Source organism: Varroa destructor, unplaced genomic scaffold (assembly GCF_002443255.2).
Source record: "Varroa destructor unplaced genomic scaffold, Vdes_3.0 BEIS01000001.1, whole genome shotgun sequence".
Taxonomy (NCBI): Eukaryota; Metazoa; Arthropoda; class Arachnida; order Mesostigmata; family Varroidae; genus Varroa; species Varroa destructor.
The window spans coordinates 54,922,475-54,939,730 of NW_019211454.1; the positions used below are offsets into that span (position 1 = coordinate 54,922,475).

Below are 17,256 nucleotides of genomic sequence, written 5' to 3' on the forward strand. Positions count from 1 at the left end.
TAAATTTAGTCAGCTGAATAATATTTCGATTGAAACACATTTACTAGTTAATTAAACTTATCATTTAATTATCCTGTATTCGTTGCCCGAATTTTTTAATTCTATTTTTACTTTTCTATTATTATTATTATATTATAGAAAATTTATCTAGATTACTAATCATTCTATACCGCGATTCAATAAAAGCGAAAATACTGATTCGTTTTTTTATCAGATGTCACGCAAATATACGGATTAGCTGTGTCACATAATCTAGTATGAAAAAACAGAACGTAATTAAACACTTCAACGCACAAAAGTACGTAACAAAGACGTCAAAATTGACATTATGACAAGAAAAAAAAAAGAGATAGTTGGGTCTGGTAGTTGTCGCGTGAATATTTCCGCTAATAATGTGGCTAATCATTGAGCAATTTAACGACGATCAAATATATCACAGACCAGCAACAACTTGGCTTTTTTTGAGCGCAAGATGAAAGGTTTGCGGTCACGAAAACTTTAGAAATGAAAAGGTAAGTTACCTCACGATCGCTGAATCATTAGAAAGTAATAGATTGTACATAGCGCGATTTCATAGCGCGAGACGTGTATCTTCAGTTGGCTTGTATGAAATTTTGAGAAAATGCGCCGATTCGCAATCCTGTATAGCAACAAACGTTATCGCTCTGATCTAGCGTTTTTTTTTTTTTTTTTTTTATTTTTAAAAACTCTAGCTCACGCTTACGTAAAATCGTAGATCAACGCAACTTGTTAAAATTTTCCATACATTTTCCAAATCAGATTCGGATCAACTGTACGTATATATATATATATATATATCGTTACTCAACTAGCTTCCAGTAAGCGTGTAACTCTGCTATCGTTCAGTGAATAACCACACCGCTAAAAATACTCGGCCCATATTTAACGCGCTTCTTTATCCATTTAGTTATATTGAACCCTTTTTAAATTTGGACTTGAAATTTCGTCAGCTCCTCCCTGAATTTCCTCTGCGATTTGGATTGTGTACCTCAGTAAAGAAAAGAGTCGAGAGAAAAGTGCCACAACGAGTGGATTTATTTGTATTTGTCATAGTAGATCATATCGTTTGGTCATTTTAAACGATTAATCTTTCTGAGCACGCTTCGGTTGATACACGAGTACTTTTGAAATGCGTAAATAAATGAGTACTTTTGAAGCATTTGCTTAACTTTTGTGAAGAAATCTCCTCGTCGGCTCAGTTTATTACCTGTCACAAAAAAAAATTCTATTCATTTGCCTTCTGTATTACCGTTTAGGCGAATGTCTGAAATATCAAAGTAATATATATATATATATATATATATATATATATTGTAAAAGAAAACTTTTTTTAGTTTTTATGCATATGGGCTATCTAGCTAATTTTTGGTTAAATATAGATATAAAACGATAATATTAAAAAAAAATGACATCTATATATATATACCGCTCAACGGAGTATACACGATAAATCTTTAACATTTAAATGGAGGGCAACTCGGAGATCCATGCAGTCGAAAGAAGACATACCCATTGCACACAGGCTTATCGGTTGCGTTAATTGGCTTTACTGAGTTTCAAACGATTTTTTGGATTCGCTCGAAATCTTTGTTACGTTACAGTTATAGGATGGTATGCGTATTAACACGTATTTAAATGTAGACAGGTGTCCGCTGTGCACAATGTAGCGCAGATAGATGCCCATCTGGTATGACATAAAACCTCGCCTAAAAAAACCTAGGTTACAAGAAAAAACGACATTGTTTAAAGAATTAAATAACTTTACGATAATATGTTCTTTTTGTTTGTTCGTTTGCGGCATTCATTGCGATCGTAAAGTTAAAATCAAGTCGGAGACAAGCTATTTGTTACGGCAATTTTCATGTGATAAGTTTTTCAACAACCACGGAAAGTCGTTCCCCCCAGTTAAGTGATTCGATTTATATTTTTTAGGTCTGAAATATCTGAAACTGAGGTTCGACAGGTGATCAATATTAAATCAGGTCAACTTTGCATAAGTGTTCGGTTCATTACCGACGATGTTGTTACAACGATGAATCACTCAGTGACACGGGGACGATTGGAGCCAAGCATAGTTTTATGTCCAATCTCTAAAAAATCATCGTTTAGCGAAACTATAGCCATGTTAAGTTTTTATCATATCAGCACCATCGCTAAGGACCTGCGCCTTTTCATGCAACTTTGTACAACCCCCGAACCAATCTTCGTCAAAAGGAACTTTTTCGTCTCTGCTACCACCCTCATTCACAAACGAATCCTCTTCCAAGGCTTCCTCAAGCCTATCCTCAACCAAAAGGATAGGCTTGGTACTTCCTGCCACCATTTGTGTAAGAGCCGTCGCCAATTTGTTCTTCCCCTAGGAATAAGTGTTGTAACGTCCGGCGGGCAATAAATCGACCAATCCGTTCGTGTGCCATGCGTACCGACGAGACCCGTTTGAATGCAAATTGAGTTAGTCATTTGATCGAGCTAAGCGTATCCCTTGTGTTTCGAGTTTTGCGTCCGATATCGCCGTTAGGCATCACAGAACGTAGTATGTCTGTGCCCAGGTTCGAACTTAGACCGCGATGTGTCTTTAAGGTTAGCAGGCAAATACGTTACCTACTAAACTATCATGGGACTATGCCAAGCGCCTAGTGGGCCCTAGCGGCAATTCACCGACGGGCGTCAGCGGCAACGATGCAAAGCGGAGCGAATCACAAAGGAAAGAAGTGTCGTTGATTGACAAACGAGAAAGCCCTAGACGTCTTCAATTTCCGGAGCCACCAGCAACCGAAACTAGAGATTCATCGTCTTTGTTGACAACTAGCTTCGATCTATAGGCGACGTCGCGTCTACAGCGCGTGATGTTGAGTTAGGGAGCTCCAGTTCGGCTTCGCATCCCCGGACCGTCATATCCTTCGTTCACTCAGGTCTGTTGCCTATGGTAGGAGTATTGGCCCGGCTAAGAACTCTCCGAAAGCCCTGCTTAGCTTAGGCGTTTGGCGTACACTAAGCGGTAGCTTTAGGCCCTCGGGCAGTGTGATTCTCGTTTGTTGCTCATAAGGGTACCTCACCTCTCTACTGGGAGATTGCATAGAGTACGATGGCATCGGTTGCGCTTGAAAAGAAAAGACTGCCGCCCTGCATAGCAGCAGGCAGGAGTGGAGAACCGATCTACATGCACTAATGACATAATGAGGGCCTAATTACAGTACTGACTCTAATTGAAATAGAAGTAACGGACGAGAACAATAGGTACAAGCAAAGGCTGCAAAGGATTTGCTTTAATGTACGAATATGTAACGTAAACAGTGAATCTCTATGTATCGCTCGCAAACGCATACTCTAACCATCCGAGCAGGAGTTTAGAATGAGAATTTCCTTATTCTTTTCAAATGCGCAAAAAGCTATTCTTGAACTTTTCAAACAAGTGGTAACTATTAGATTGGTACTAGTCCTTTAACAATATGAGCCTGCAGCAAGAATGCGGCCTATTATTTCAAGTTTGTACATGCACGTACGTTCACATTCGTTTTTACACTTGGCTTATCTAGTTTATCATTTCACGCCTCTTTCTCACCTGTATTTATATATTTTTTTGCCTTTATATTTGATATTTGAGCCTGGTACCGGCTACTGCAAGGCTTAAAGCAGTTGCCACACAGCAACAGCGAACGTTACCAATATGGCGTGTTATTTGTATATTTTGCCAGTATCATTCAGTTCTAGGTCACGACATACTCGCTCGCCATCAATATGCATTTCCATCGCTTCGATAATCCGACCAAACGGACGGCCATTTTCGTTGAACAATCGACAACAGCTGATTAAACTGCTTCTATTGTAGCCGATTTATTGGCCAAAACCAAGTGTCAAAACAAGACAAAATGCCGGTGCGATGGGGCTAAAATGAAAGTATTCGTAGTAATATGAAGAGTGTAAAGTGAAATAGATTGAGATAAATGCAACATATACGTTTTCCAAGTATGCTAGACGTGTGTAATATTTTACGAGGTATCTGTCAGTGTGTGTAGGCGTCAAACGGTCCAAAATGAGCTAAGCGAGACCTTATGCGGTCAAGACCTTCGCATGGAGCAGGCAAACACTTGCCTAGAGTCCTACTTCCACCCAGAACGTGCTGTGATAGTACACATTTGATTGACTGAAATAACTTATGAGCTAATTTTATTATACTGATAAGGTATAGTTACATTATTTAGGAAGTGTTTATTTTGAGCGAAGCTGACATGGGCCTACACGGCGCAGTTAAAAATCAAGCGAGGCCTTACAGTATAAACAAGAAGTGTTTGTTAAGAAGCTTATTGTTTGTTCAGACTAGAACATGTTACTCTGAGAATTTTACTCTGCTGCCCTGTAAAATCAATTATCTTGTCAATGGACGTTCCGCAAATGCTTCATACAGTGTGATGTACATGAGTACTCGCAAAAGAGAGTCGCTCATAATGGTATTGAAGTGTGCACCACTTGTTGACACAAGTATGTCTTTTTTTTTTTAGAGATAACTTGCGTTGCGTTGGACTCAACTTTGAACGAATCGCTCATGTTAAAGTTAAACAATAGTCTAGTTATTAGGATTCAGGGACTATTGGGCTCGGAATACAAATGACACTGCTGAGCGGATGAGAACACTTCGGGTTTTGCTCTAGCTTCATACAGCATGACAAAGAAAATAAACAAACACACAATGATAGAAATATCTAACCCAAACGTAACCTAAAAATTTACACTAATTTCTAGTGTACTATATACCGTTGAGTATACCGTTACTTGAACGAACGATGTCGAAGACGTAGCGGTTTATATGACGGTGATTCGCGTGGGAGAAAATGGAGCCTGCAAATGGCTGGTGCGAACAGTTGGAGTAGACGTTACGCTAATCACAAAATTAGCTTGAAGAGGTACCAGTGTGCATGACGTAAAAATAACTTTGAGAGATGAACAATAATTCCTTGGAGTCACTCAGGTACGTTCAAATGAATTTCTGAATTGAATCCGAATAGGGCAAAGGATTCATTTCAACTCTTCTACCATATACACAATCACTCGACCAGCTCACTGATAAACCAATGCTAACTAAAGGCTTAACTAGCTACCTTCTAGTGGTGCAGCCGGTCGCAAATCTTGATCTTTCGACAATAACCTATCACATTTGTATTGGACAGACGACGAATAGGAAGTCCAAGCTGGAGACTGGCTTCCGGGGCATGTCTCTCAAAAAGTTTATTATTATCAGCTATTTGTTGGTGTCTACAACATTAACAATCGCTTCACACTTATCCCGGAGAGACAAGCTACGTAACATTTCGTGCATTCCACGACTTTCTATATTATGTAGATCTGTGAGGAAGCATTAAATAGAACAAGATAAAGGGCGCTAATAGAGGGCGAACGAGGGGCAGCTTTCCGCTAGCGACCTTTTCGCCAGCTTCAACTGCTTTCTGGCAGAGCGGCAGCTGTAGCGACCATTGACGATGTGAAAACTGCTTTACCGCCATAACAAGCGCTAGCCCTATAACGATATGGGCAAAAATCAGATGAGGTAAACAGATCAGCCAACTGAACTAGGTAGGTTACCGTACTTATACCAGTAGTTATGAGAATAGACTCATTGTAGCTACGCTGTTGTCGTGCTCGGTCAGAACTGTCGCCTTGGTCAAACTAACATATGACGTGAACGAGAGACCGCGGCAGCCGTTACCGAAATAACGTCTGCAGCGGCCGAATCAGTCGGTCCTTATTATCTGGGCGGTGGTAAGGGCGAGTCGAAGCCGTCTAAGCTAACAAAACGACCTTGGTTCAGTGAATATTAAACGCATGATGTGTTTGGTGCAAGGCGCTAAAAAACGCCTATTAACACAAAAGCAAGACGAAAGCGTTGTATGTTTCTGTTTTTTCTTGTTCTGCTTTTATAGCTTCTTAACTTTTGCTTGTTGTTGCTGAGCGCACGTTGGACATTTACTACGGTCTGTTACCATGCAGTAAAGAGAGCTCAAAAACAATTTCACATATATATATATATATATATATATATACGTTGGATGATTATACACGCATACATATGCTAGATACCAAGTATTCTACGGGTCGATACAGCTGTTAAACAAACAGGGAGTATTGCTTTAATTCTTCGTGATCGCCGTGTACTGGCCTTTGTGACAAATCAGTCTGCTAAGCAGATGGACTGGAGCAGCATTAGTGATGTACGCCGGAACGTTAATACAATCAAATAAGGCGGTTCTCGTCTTAGGTGAGCCAGATTAATTGCCAGCTTCTGTGTAGAATTTGCATGATTTTTTTAGGAATTTTAATGAAAGCCCACCAAAAACAGTTGAAATATGGGCAAATAAGGCAAAACCATGCCATTTTTCGTGCCTTGCCATATTATCTTAATGTGTGAACTCGACACTATAGAGAAGATGACGATAATACGTTCGTATACGGGCTCTATGAAGCTAAGTAATTACCATATGCGCAATACATTTGATAGTTAAGAGAAATGGTTGTTTACGAATTACATTTGAGCTACCGTCCGAAAGCGGTGACAAACAAACGCAGACTTTGGCGCGGACTTAAAATGGAGGACTTTGGCGGTAGATGGCGTGAGAGTCCTGACGAACTGCGAACGTTTTAACGTACAAACGAACGTGCAAACGAAACGTTTTATGATAACTCGCAGGTGGAGAGTGGAGTTCGGCCGCATCGATGGCAGGAGTATGTTTTTGAGAGAGTGCGTTCGTGAAAATTCTTTTGGGTGAGGATTTGACGTATGCGGATCTATGCGAAAGAACAAAAATGGCTAAGGAAATCCAGTTTGCTTTCTTATAGCTGAAGGCACGCGATTTGGCTAACAAGCTAACGGGATTTTTGACGTAACGAGAAATTTATTGTCAGATATTATAGCAACGCTATCACCGCGTGTGCTTAATTCATTTCGTTTCATAAAAACATATAACACTAGAGAATCAAATAATCTCGGATGCGATAAGAAAACGAAAACTGGATGACATCACGTTTTTATGCCGCGCACGACGGAGAACTGGGTTCTGAGTCGCCGGCCAGCTCAGCACTTGATTTGCGATATTTGCAAGATCCATTGGCTATCAATGCCGTAAACTGTTTTTTGATGCTCTAAAGTATCAAAGATAGATAGTGTGTAGCGGTAAGTTATTACCTGCGGTACATAAAAGTGCCTTGCGAGTATGACAATACCGAGAGAATGCTCAGCTGAAACAGTGACGTTTTCTGTAAGGCGCTTCGGCACTCATTTGTCTGAAGCCCCGTATATTATTATATATAATGTATATGTAGTATTATGCAACAACAAAGATTCTTTATAGTTTCTCGGAGCTTTTATAATAGTCACGTATGCGTAGTTAATGCTGACAACATAGGGCGCGCTTGATCAAATGATTGCAACCATGCTATAACAGAGTAATTCGCTAGTATTATTTGTCTACTGGAGTGTGTTAGTCCGCCAGGACACGTATTTCGGGCCTCCACGGTAGTTGGCATTACGTCTTTTACTAACCTTTAATAGCCAACTAATCGATAACGTTAGTCCTGTAAGGAATCCGTCTGGTTGGCACCCCACAGAAAAGAGTCGTAGGACAGCCGCTAGCCAGCGACTTTAATTACTGCTGGCTGGCCAGTCAGCTTAGTTCAGCGCTTCCCCGTTCTTCTCATAACATCGTTTTCCATTAGATGAATGGGAGCATACGAAGCTAACCCCTATTCTGTTCGATTATCATTTCCGCTCACCGCCGAGGACGTGCATAGAGGTATCGCGGCAGCTTAAGGCCTAGGCGTAGGCTAACAATTCGAGCTGTTTCGTTATGCTTAGCTGAGTCGAGCAGCGCGAAGCTCAAAGCGCATTATCTATTCCTACTACCTTACAAGGAAAGATTCATCCCTCATTGTTTTTCTACAAAAGAAAAGTAGATATTATTAATGAGTCATAATCATATCACGCACCGGACACATGCGCCTTAGACAATGTTTTAGTTCGGCGCATTTTTCGAGTATATCGCGTCGATGGCTCAACTTGGGGATGCTAACAGGGAGAGAAAGAAAAACAGCCGTTACTACCTATAGGTCTACTTGTTGTTGAAGCTCGTTTTATAAATTCAATCAGAAACACGTTGTTTGGTCGTGACTTCAACCTCTCTAGCAACGCATTCGTAGCTCTAGACTCAACGACACCGTCTCTATGGTATTCACAACTATACAAAAGATGTCTAAAAAGCTGACCTACTTTACCTACTGAGCCTAGCTGCAATGCTGCATATATCGTCGTTTTCGACAATTGCGTTGTGGAAGACGATCCTTAATTCTGCTAGCTCTAATAAAACGTGGACGTTCGTCCTTCTATCATCAACGTTTCATCTAGATTATAAAATCTAATTAGTTGGATAAAATTGCCAACATTTTTGAGGGTACTGAAAGCCAGCTGGCCATAGTTCTTGCACGGATCTCGAGGAATCGACCTAGTTTGGGCCTCTCGTGTACAATTGCTTGGCAACGCCTGCAGTTCGAATCGGCGGCCGACGATATGCATAGAACCAAAAACAACTGGAAACGCGCAGTTGAAGTTCAGAGCCGATACTAATTAATTCATACGTGAATTCTAACATAAAAATTAGTAGGGTTCAATTTGCAATTTTTTTTAAGAAACCTAACCACGAGTTAACTGCCTCTATAGAGCAAGCGGGCCCAACGTCCATTCTCCTAGCATCCTTTAACAGGATTAATCCAGTTTGGGCTTACGATTCGCAAGTCTTTAATAGTATAAACGAAAGGCCAGAGTAGACGTTCGAGTTCATATTCATTGACGTGGTCATCGTCTGCTGGGTCGACTCAGCCGTGACTGAAAATGGGGACCACAAGTACATCAGCTGATTAGCAGAACTCAACTTCGTAGGCATCCCCATAGTCGGCGAAATTATGACATTTTACCGCTTTATAAACTTTATTTATATGTCAAATTTTTAAACTCGAGGCGTCAGCCTCCTCCATATTCTACTTTGCCACTTATTTTGAGTATAAACCCCGTAGAGGTTATAAATGATGCGTTTGCTTTGATATTCGATAAGCGGTAGGTTCAAGGAGGTATCCTCTTTGTCGCGATCATTGGTCACATTTTTTGTGCTTGCCTGCCTGCCTGCCAAGTGATTCTGTCTGTATGTACAATAAATGTAAGCTAGTTTCGAGTGTATTTGAGTGTAAAAAAAAGTGCTATGACATTGGTTAAATTTAAATGAACATATGGACTACTTATCAAACAACTGCAAGTAAGTATCTTGTAAAAATCGAGTAGCTATATTGATATTTTTCCAGATACGATTTTTTTCATAACCCCATTTTAATGCCAGGCAGTGGAAACTGTATACGAGAGAAGATTCGTTCTTGCTGTTGTCATTGCTTTCTCTTATTTATCTATTCCAGTGTATTCTTTGCCCTTTAGTGGCTTCACTCGATGAAGGATACGGTTCTGAACTAAAACACTGGTACAACGATCGCTAGTTTACAGGTAGCTTACTATCAGTATTTACTGCTAAGATACTACAATAGGACGTTTATGGAGCTTATGGAACCTATTGAACTTCTTCCGTGCCCTATCTGTGGTCGAAAAATCCTCATTGCGTAGTTACCACTGAGCCAGCAAGGCCACCTATGCTAGTCCTGTTATTCCCTGCCAAAAGCGCCTCTCAACTTTGACAAGTTCTTTTTTTATTTAGTAGACATTATCTTGATAGGAAACGGTAAGCTTTCTGAGATGCTGGAACCGACGCTTTGCGAGCTGCGTATCCTTTGCCGTTGCCACATCCAAAATCCCGACTTATCTTCACCCGTCACATATCGTTACCACACCACAGTCACCTCCACCGCAGTGAAATCATTTTTTTTTTCATTCTGTCACTCCACTGGGGGGCTGCTTACTGTTTTTATTATCTGTGTTCTTTCCCCAACCATGCTATAGTAATACGCTAGCACTCGCAGCGGGGTGTTTTGGCAAAACATTTTAGATTGCCTCTTTCTCATCGTTTTCGTCTTTCTTCTTTCAATACTCTTTGCCATTGTCTTCGTCTTCATCGCTTTCTACCCAAGTTTATCTAACGTGCCATTTCGAATGGCGTATGTGGGATCTAATTCAATTTGGCTCGATCTTTCCACATCCCACTGGTTCTACTCCCGTCGCAGCTACTATCGCATTTGTCGCCTGTCACCACTTCCCATTGCGTTGCTATCCTAAATGTACCCTCGGGGGGAGGGGGAGGCTTCGCTTCCTTTCCAGCTTTGTCTGCTCACAAGCGTACAATGCGCTTCCGTCTGTGTCTCATTTGCACATTTCCACCGCGCACTTTCGATTTGACTTGCCTTTTTCTGCAACGGACCAAGCGATTAACCGACAAAGCTGCATATCAGCCTGTTTGTTCTATACAAGTCATCCGCTCGACGCTTAGATAGGCGGACGGACGTCGAGAAGACTCTCGAACCAGCAGCTAACGAAAACTATCCAGCTCCGTTAGAGGAATACGCGGTCGGCTGGGAGGTTTTGAGGCTAGATTATCGACCTAACACTTCGACGGTAGCCCAGAACAACAACCCCGACCTATACAACAAGTTTTGTTTGAAATGCGAGGAGTTGCCCTCTTGCAAAATAAGAACAACAATAACATCAGCATGACAAAAACAAGTACGTTAGCAACAACAACAACAACAACAACAATAAGATTACGGCAACGACGTCAACCTGATGATAATAGTCCAGAGTAAAAGGTTAAAAAGGACAACAAAGACACCAACAGCTGGAACTATAGGCAGTAAAAGCATTCAAAAAAGAAAAGGGGCGGTTCAGTCTGTGAAAAGGTGGACTGGGACAATTACTTTCGACAGAGAACGCAAGAAACAGCTGCGGTCGGGCTATCGGCAGCCGTATAGTGGTCAAACTATACTAATGTCACCTAACCCATGCGCAGCGTTAATGATAAAGCTACGTATAACGGGATTACGCATGGTACCACGGGAACTGATGCCAAGGTTGAGGGTGGGAAAGCTAACGGATAACGGACGAATGACACTTGACCGGCTGGCATTGTCGGGGTTGATATCATCAGACTACTTTCTTGTGCAGAGAACACCAGGTTGGCCTGTGCACGTTTATGACGCCCATCTTCAAGATTAAAAAAGACCTTTGATTTTAGGATATACTAGGCACGCTACTCCCAAACAGTTCTATAAAGTGGAATCTGAGTAATAGAAATCGGTTTCATAATGTAGATTTGTTTAGCTTCGCTTTTTACTTTTGAAGAACGAGTTAAGAGAAGCGCACATAGTAACTTTCTACTTACTTTGTACCGTATGTACCGTTCAGTATTCTTTCGGAAAATTATGAACGTCATAACGTCTATTTTAGTGTAGGTTATACGTACAAATAAATCAATGCTTCAACTAGTACCTACAAATAATGAAGATATAGCCTCTCACTAAAGCAACTGTTGAGAAGCAGTCGTACTGACACGTCAAAGTATGACTATTTTTATTTGGACATGAACTTCTGAAATTTCTGAGTAAACAAATATGTTGGCGTTGCATTGCGATCTTGTCTGTAAAAATTAATGCCAGATCGTTACTACACGAGAAGCTTATGGATGCATATATGTGTGTGTGTGTGTAAAAAAGACATGTCACTACAAATAAACCATAGTCAAGGTGATCTGCAGAAAAGTTCAGGAGGAGCATAGTTAGGCCTTCAGGGAGTTTAACCTGATTTAACTTTACTTGATGTCGATGAATAAGTGAAATGGTTCCTGTCAGATGAGAAAATAAGAGCACGCTTGTCCTTTGTCCGTCAAACAGGCACTATTGTATATCATAATGATTTCTTTAGAATTTAGACGACTACCCTATGATGAGCCAATGTGTCTTTGTGGAGCGTACTTGCTGCGCACCTGCAAACAAGCATGGATTTGCTCATCAGGTTGTTCCAGTGAAGTAGTTTTAGTGCATCGGTGCTTGGGCTCGTTTCTGAGATTGAACAGTAACTTGTAAAACAGACATTTTAGCGTCCAGCTAAGTCGGTTTTTCGGAAAATGTATCACAACAACTTTTTTCTCGTGCACCCTCTTTTTGATGTGCCGCCTTCTTCTCAGCCGTCGAATACAAAGAACTTCGGAAGAACGTAGCGCTGAAGTACCGATAGCCTCAATAGTATACACCGCTGTGTGTGCTCGTGCATGCACACGCAACCGTTTATTCAATGTAAACATGTCGGATAGAGTGGTCTTCTTGGATAATCAGGGACCTCGTGGAGCCGAAGCAAATCCGGACCCAAGTCGTTACTTGACGCGGCCAAAAGACTGGTAGCTGTTGAGTACGAACCGTTCTTTGTGTTTTCAGTTTCTAGTCGCAGCTTCGCCACACAGCACGCTATCGACCTAGAGATACAAGCGCCATGATTATCTCACTGTAAAATTCCACCGCACTTAGTTGTCTGTCTTCTTCGTGGGACGTTGCAGCCGCTGCTGCTCCGCGCTTCCGAAACCTACTAGTAGTTGTTCTAGAGAATTGAAGAAGGCTGGTAATAGAGCTCTGAATTTGCCTAACTCTCTAGTAATTCCGAAATCAAGGCTTTTAGCCGTTTGCGTCCTGTCACTTATTTTGTCGAACGGTTGGCCGGGATTCCTTTCCCGCTGATTTAGTTTGTCCTTCTTTGATTGAAGAATGGCATGGAAGAAGAATCGGAGGGTTGAGAAAGAAACGCAGTTAAGCTAAGCGGGTACCGCGGCTGCGCTAAAGGTCCATGGGCAGTAGCAGCAAAGCACGAGGAGAATGAAGATAGAGCAACAGGATCGTGGGGTATCTGCTGTGGAAGCCACTGGTGGTCTTTTATTCTTTCGCGAAACGCGACTCCGTCCTCTGAGTCGCTACTGACGTTCTACGCTTCCACGAGGCTCACTTTGCTGGCAGAGCCAGCGGTGACGCTTTTGCCTTTTCTAGGAGACTAGGCCGTTTACCGTCATTGGTTAATTCGTCGAATGTAGTAACATACTCTGTCTTCCGTGACGCCTGATGCGATTATCAGTACAGGCCTTTTCTCCTTAAGCACTGTGCCGTTCCCCAGTCCCTTGAATACCAAGGTTGGTTGTCGGGTCATTGAGGCTCGGCCCAATTTGGCTATATATCGACGCGTAAGGACGGGAATAATTTGTTTGGTCCAGTTGGCTATACACAAGGTCCTTTATCGCAATTTATTTTATTTGAAGAAATCCTACTGTCGTTTGTGATCTTACGATAAGCCACAGACGATAAGGGACAAGATTACGTTCTGGCTGGCTCGTTTATAAGTGGACGATGGAAAATGCCATTCGCGAGTTTTCAGCGAAGGTACTGAAAAGTTGTTTCGAGCGTTTGAACTGGCAGCGAATTTATGCTGCAATTTAGGTCCGGCGATCCATTAATAGTTTGAACTCATGCTATAATCTTTTGCTAAATTGGGCACTATATTCGGGTTTATGTTAATGCGGAGTTCGTGCAAAAGGTGTTACTTAGATCGTAATAAGACTACAAAGATCCTATAGATAAAACGTCACTAGCCGATTCGCAATGATTATTTGAAGAAAAATTATAAGAATATTTTTTCAACAAGGACCTGCAATTAATTCGGATATGAGTAAATTTTAGATGTAGATTTTACTTGCCAGTAAACCTATCTTGAAGAATGACACCATCGTGTAAGTTCGGATTCTGAAGATTATTTTTTAGGTCATGGAACCACGAAAAACACATCCACACTTCCGGTACTCGTTGCATCTATTTGACTAGTACATATTATGCATAGTGGACGTAACCCATTGTCGAGCTGCACATTCAGACACTTCTAAAGGCGTCGTGTTTGTTCGTACGATTGCTATGTATAAGCCAGGCTTTTTAGCGTTGCATGTCTTCAAAAAGGTAGAATCGTACTACCGCATTACCAAAGTAAACATCTCGCATAGCGGAGAAACGCACGATAAACGGTGCATGCCAATAACGTTTACGAGTTAGATGTTGTTTGCAGTTACTTCGATCCTTCTGTACGAAATAAATACGCGAATTAAATGACGGAAAGGCGGCCCCTCGGAACAGAGGATGTTGTACGCTCTGATTTCTTTGATACGGTCCGAATGTGTTAAGAAGGGACCAGTGTGTGCGTATTTCCTACCAAGGCTGTCTTCTTTCAGTCATCTTGGTCCCTTTCAGAGCTGTAGCAGTAGGAAACGTAGCAGAAAAGTTTCAAGGAATAGCTATCTCTGATTGCCTTCCTCTAAGGGGCAAGCGAGCACAGGCGCGGACTTCTCGGATCGCTTTCACTTTTTGATTCTCACTACAATCAGACGAGTCATCCTGTTACTAGCTCTTCTCCATAAAACTATGGATAGAGTCTCTGCCAGGAGTACAGGGATTCTTCGTCTGGATTCCTTTTGCGCCTCTAGCTGAATTGCTGACCAAATAAAATATTCGCGGATCTTGCTCCCCGCAAATTCGGTTCTCGGCACCGTTTGGTGAGTGCATGGCTTGTCTGAAGCAAATGAAGTGGTTTTTGAACCTTGCTGCTGGCTAAGCTAGATGGCAGTATCCGTGCCGTTCAATCCCTTCAGACCGAAATTTGTGCCTAGTCTCATTAGAGCATAGTCGACTCTTCAGTTGCAATGGGATTTCCCGGACTTTTCCTACGCTCGTTTTCTTCAGTCAAAATTAGCTAACTTGAACAAATCAGCCTGACTAGCTTTCAGCTTGATTTCGTATTTCTCATAAATTATCTTATTAATTAAATCAGCCGAAAAAAACGTACGGTGTACCTCAGCGTAGGAACATCGCAAATTTAGCAAATAGGATATATCGGTATTTGAAAACGAAGAGGTTGTAAGTACGCTAATTCAATATACGTATCTATGTGCAGCGCACTCTGTTGATAGACTGCTACATAGTAGTTATGTTATATGCAAGCCTGTCAATTTCGAATCTAATCAAAGGCTAAGCGATGTCTCTTAGGGGAGATTCGCCAGAGACAAATTAATTAACGCAGTATTCATAAGTATAAATGCTACCCTCGAAGATAGAAAAAAATCTAAACAGGTTGTATGCCTTACAGACATAGACAGTAATCGAACGAGCAACACAGACAATGTATGCATCCAATGGTGAGTACCTAGAGATATTTGAGCAACCGAAGGAACCGACAAAAGTTCGGAGCAGGTCTTCACTTCCACTAGGCCTTACTGAAGAAGTCGTAGATTGTTACACAATGAAAGGCGCTGCAGCGGCATGAAAGGCCGTAATGGACGAGGATGAATCTGTCGACTTGAATGAGCCTCACTCATAGAGGTCGATAGAGAATCTTTCAAGTAACCCCAATGCCCTGGAGGCCAGCCGTAGGACACGCAGATTTATAGCCTTCGTGATGAAACGAAGAAGCGATTGTGTAAGCAAAGATTTACCGATGGCTCGTGTCAGACATTCACTATCACCATCACCATCAGCCTACTTACACGAAAGCATTCACTCGCCGCTTCAGTTCAGACGGAACCTTGCGTAGCCTTTCAAGTGCGTTCCGCTATAGGTTTGTATTCACCCCTTACACCAACCCTCAAACGCCTATTCCCGGGAGATACAAAGCGGGGTAAGCCAGCTGCGGGGCCTCAGTTAGGGCTGGGAGTACTGTATAACGATGGAGAATGAGTAACACCGGCGTCGGCGACGGCTTCTGTAGCAATGGATCAGTACATGCATGAAGTAGCTGCACTGACGAGCCACCAGTGACAATGTCAACTGAGCCGGGATGAGCCTAAGCTCGATTCCAGCCTCCAGCTGTTAACAGAAATAGAAGAAAATATGATAGAGAAGGGAATACATAATCTGCGGAAATGAGTGACGAAGACCGTCTGCCGTCGGCGGTTGTGCAACCGTCCATCTCGAGCGCGGTAGCGCGTCGAAGTCGTGACAGGTTTGGCTGTTTTGCTCCGGCTATTGATGCTGCTGCAGCTAATTCTGCTGTGCGCGTACTCCTTTGCGGCCAACCAGATTTTTTCTGCACTTGTCATGATATGGCCGTTGTTATTTGGGCCCTGGGGTATACGATACCGTCGGAATTCCTGTGAGCAGCGTAACATTTGTTGGGGAAGGATCCCATTCGTCGTTTATTCCAATATGTAAAGCGGTAAGTACACCACTTGCCCTATAGCTTTACCTGCGGTTTTTGATTTTAGAGCGTTAGTCGCTACCCGAATAAGTGGCTGTATGATTCCTCTAATCTCAGTGGTGGGTCCTTTCGATTCATTAACGACGCACAAGATATGGAGAAAAGTCATCACAATGGAGCGAAATGTGAGAAACGATGCGGTGGCATTTGAATCCCCCTTGTTGCTAACCGACCTGACAATTGTTTTGAAAGGATAAGGATTCCGTTCCGATAAGATGTTAACGATGATATTTGGTTTAGGGGTCTTCTGGTAAGAACAAAAATACTAGGACAACTCTGAGTATGGGTCGTTTTTTTTCGAGGACAGGTATTGCTTTTGTTGGCAGTAGGCCGCTGTTAAGCAGCAGAACTATCGGCAGCATTACTAGGTAAATCTTCGACATATCCAAAGCGGAATAATACAAACTTACTGATGAACAAAGCAACAGCTGACATATTGATAAATCGTATATGACGTGGGGTGTGGCAACGATGTTTCGCATATTCGCAATTCAGTATTTCAAATAGATTAACGTATGATAGCAAGAAAATGGCACTTAATTATCTAAATTGTTTGCATTTTATTAGTCGCTCTCTGGCATAGCAGCAAGTTATAAGTGCGAACTCTATCGATAAAATTTACGTCACACTCTGAAGTAATTGATAGGTATAAATAGGTAGACCGCTAAATCTCCAGTACGGCGTTATTGTTAGTCTCCTTTTTTCTGAAGGTTCCCTGTTAGCTGTCAGGTGAGCCGTTATCGATGGGTAATCCGTCGAGGATTAGAGTATCTCTAATGAAACCTGTCTATTCATCATCGCACAAAAATAGGCAAACAAACATCACATTTCGAACGGAGGCGAAATAGAGCAGCTCGACCCGGCCGCTGTTGCCATGACTATACGTCGACCGCTTTTGCGGAAGTGAGATCAGCTGCCACAAATGAGACGTTGACTGGTAAATGTGCTCCAAATACGCGAACATGTTGTTTGCTCTAATGCTTCTCTCGTATGTC

The 17,256-nt window shown here is 42.0% G+C and overlaps 1 protein-coding gene and 1 long non-coding RNA gene across 13 annotated transcripts in view; one reads left to right on the top strand and one right to left on the bottom strand.

Annotated features, from left to right (window-relative positions):
* The window catches only part of Ca-alpha1T (Ca[2+]-channel protein alpha[[1]] subunit T), a 245,041-nt gene that overhangs the window by 99,107 nt on the left and 128,678 nt on the right, over nucleotides 1–17,256 (top strand). The window lies entirely within an intron of this gene.
* Nucleotides 1,034–5,667, bottom strand: LOC147758828 (uncharacterized). The gene is made up of 2 exons (XR_015318467.1): nucleotides 4,774–5,667; nucleotides 1,034–1,228 (listed from the first exon to the last, which is right to left on the bottom strand). It is a non-coding gene; the product is annotated as an uncharacterized LOC147758828 (long non-coding RNA).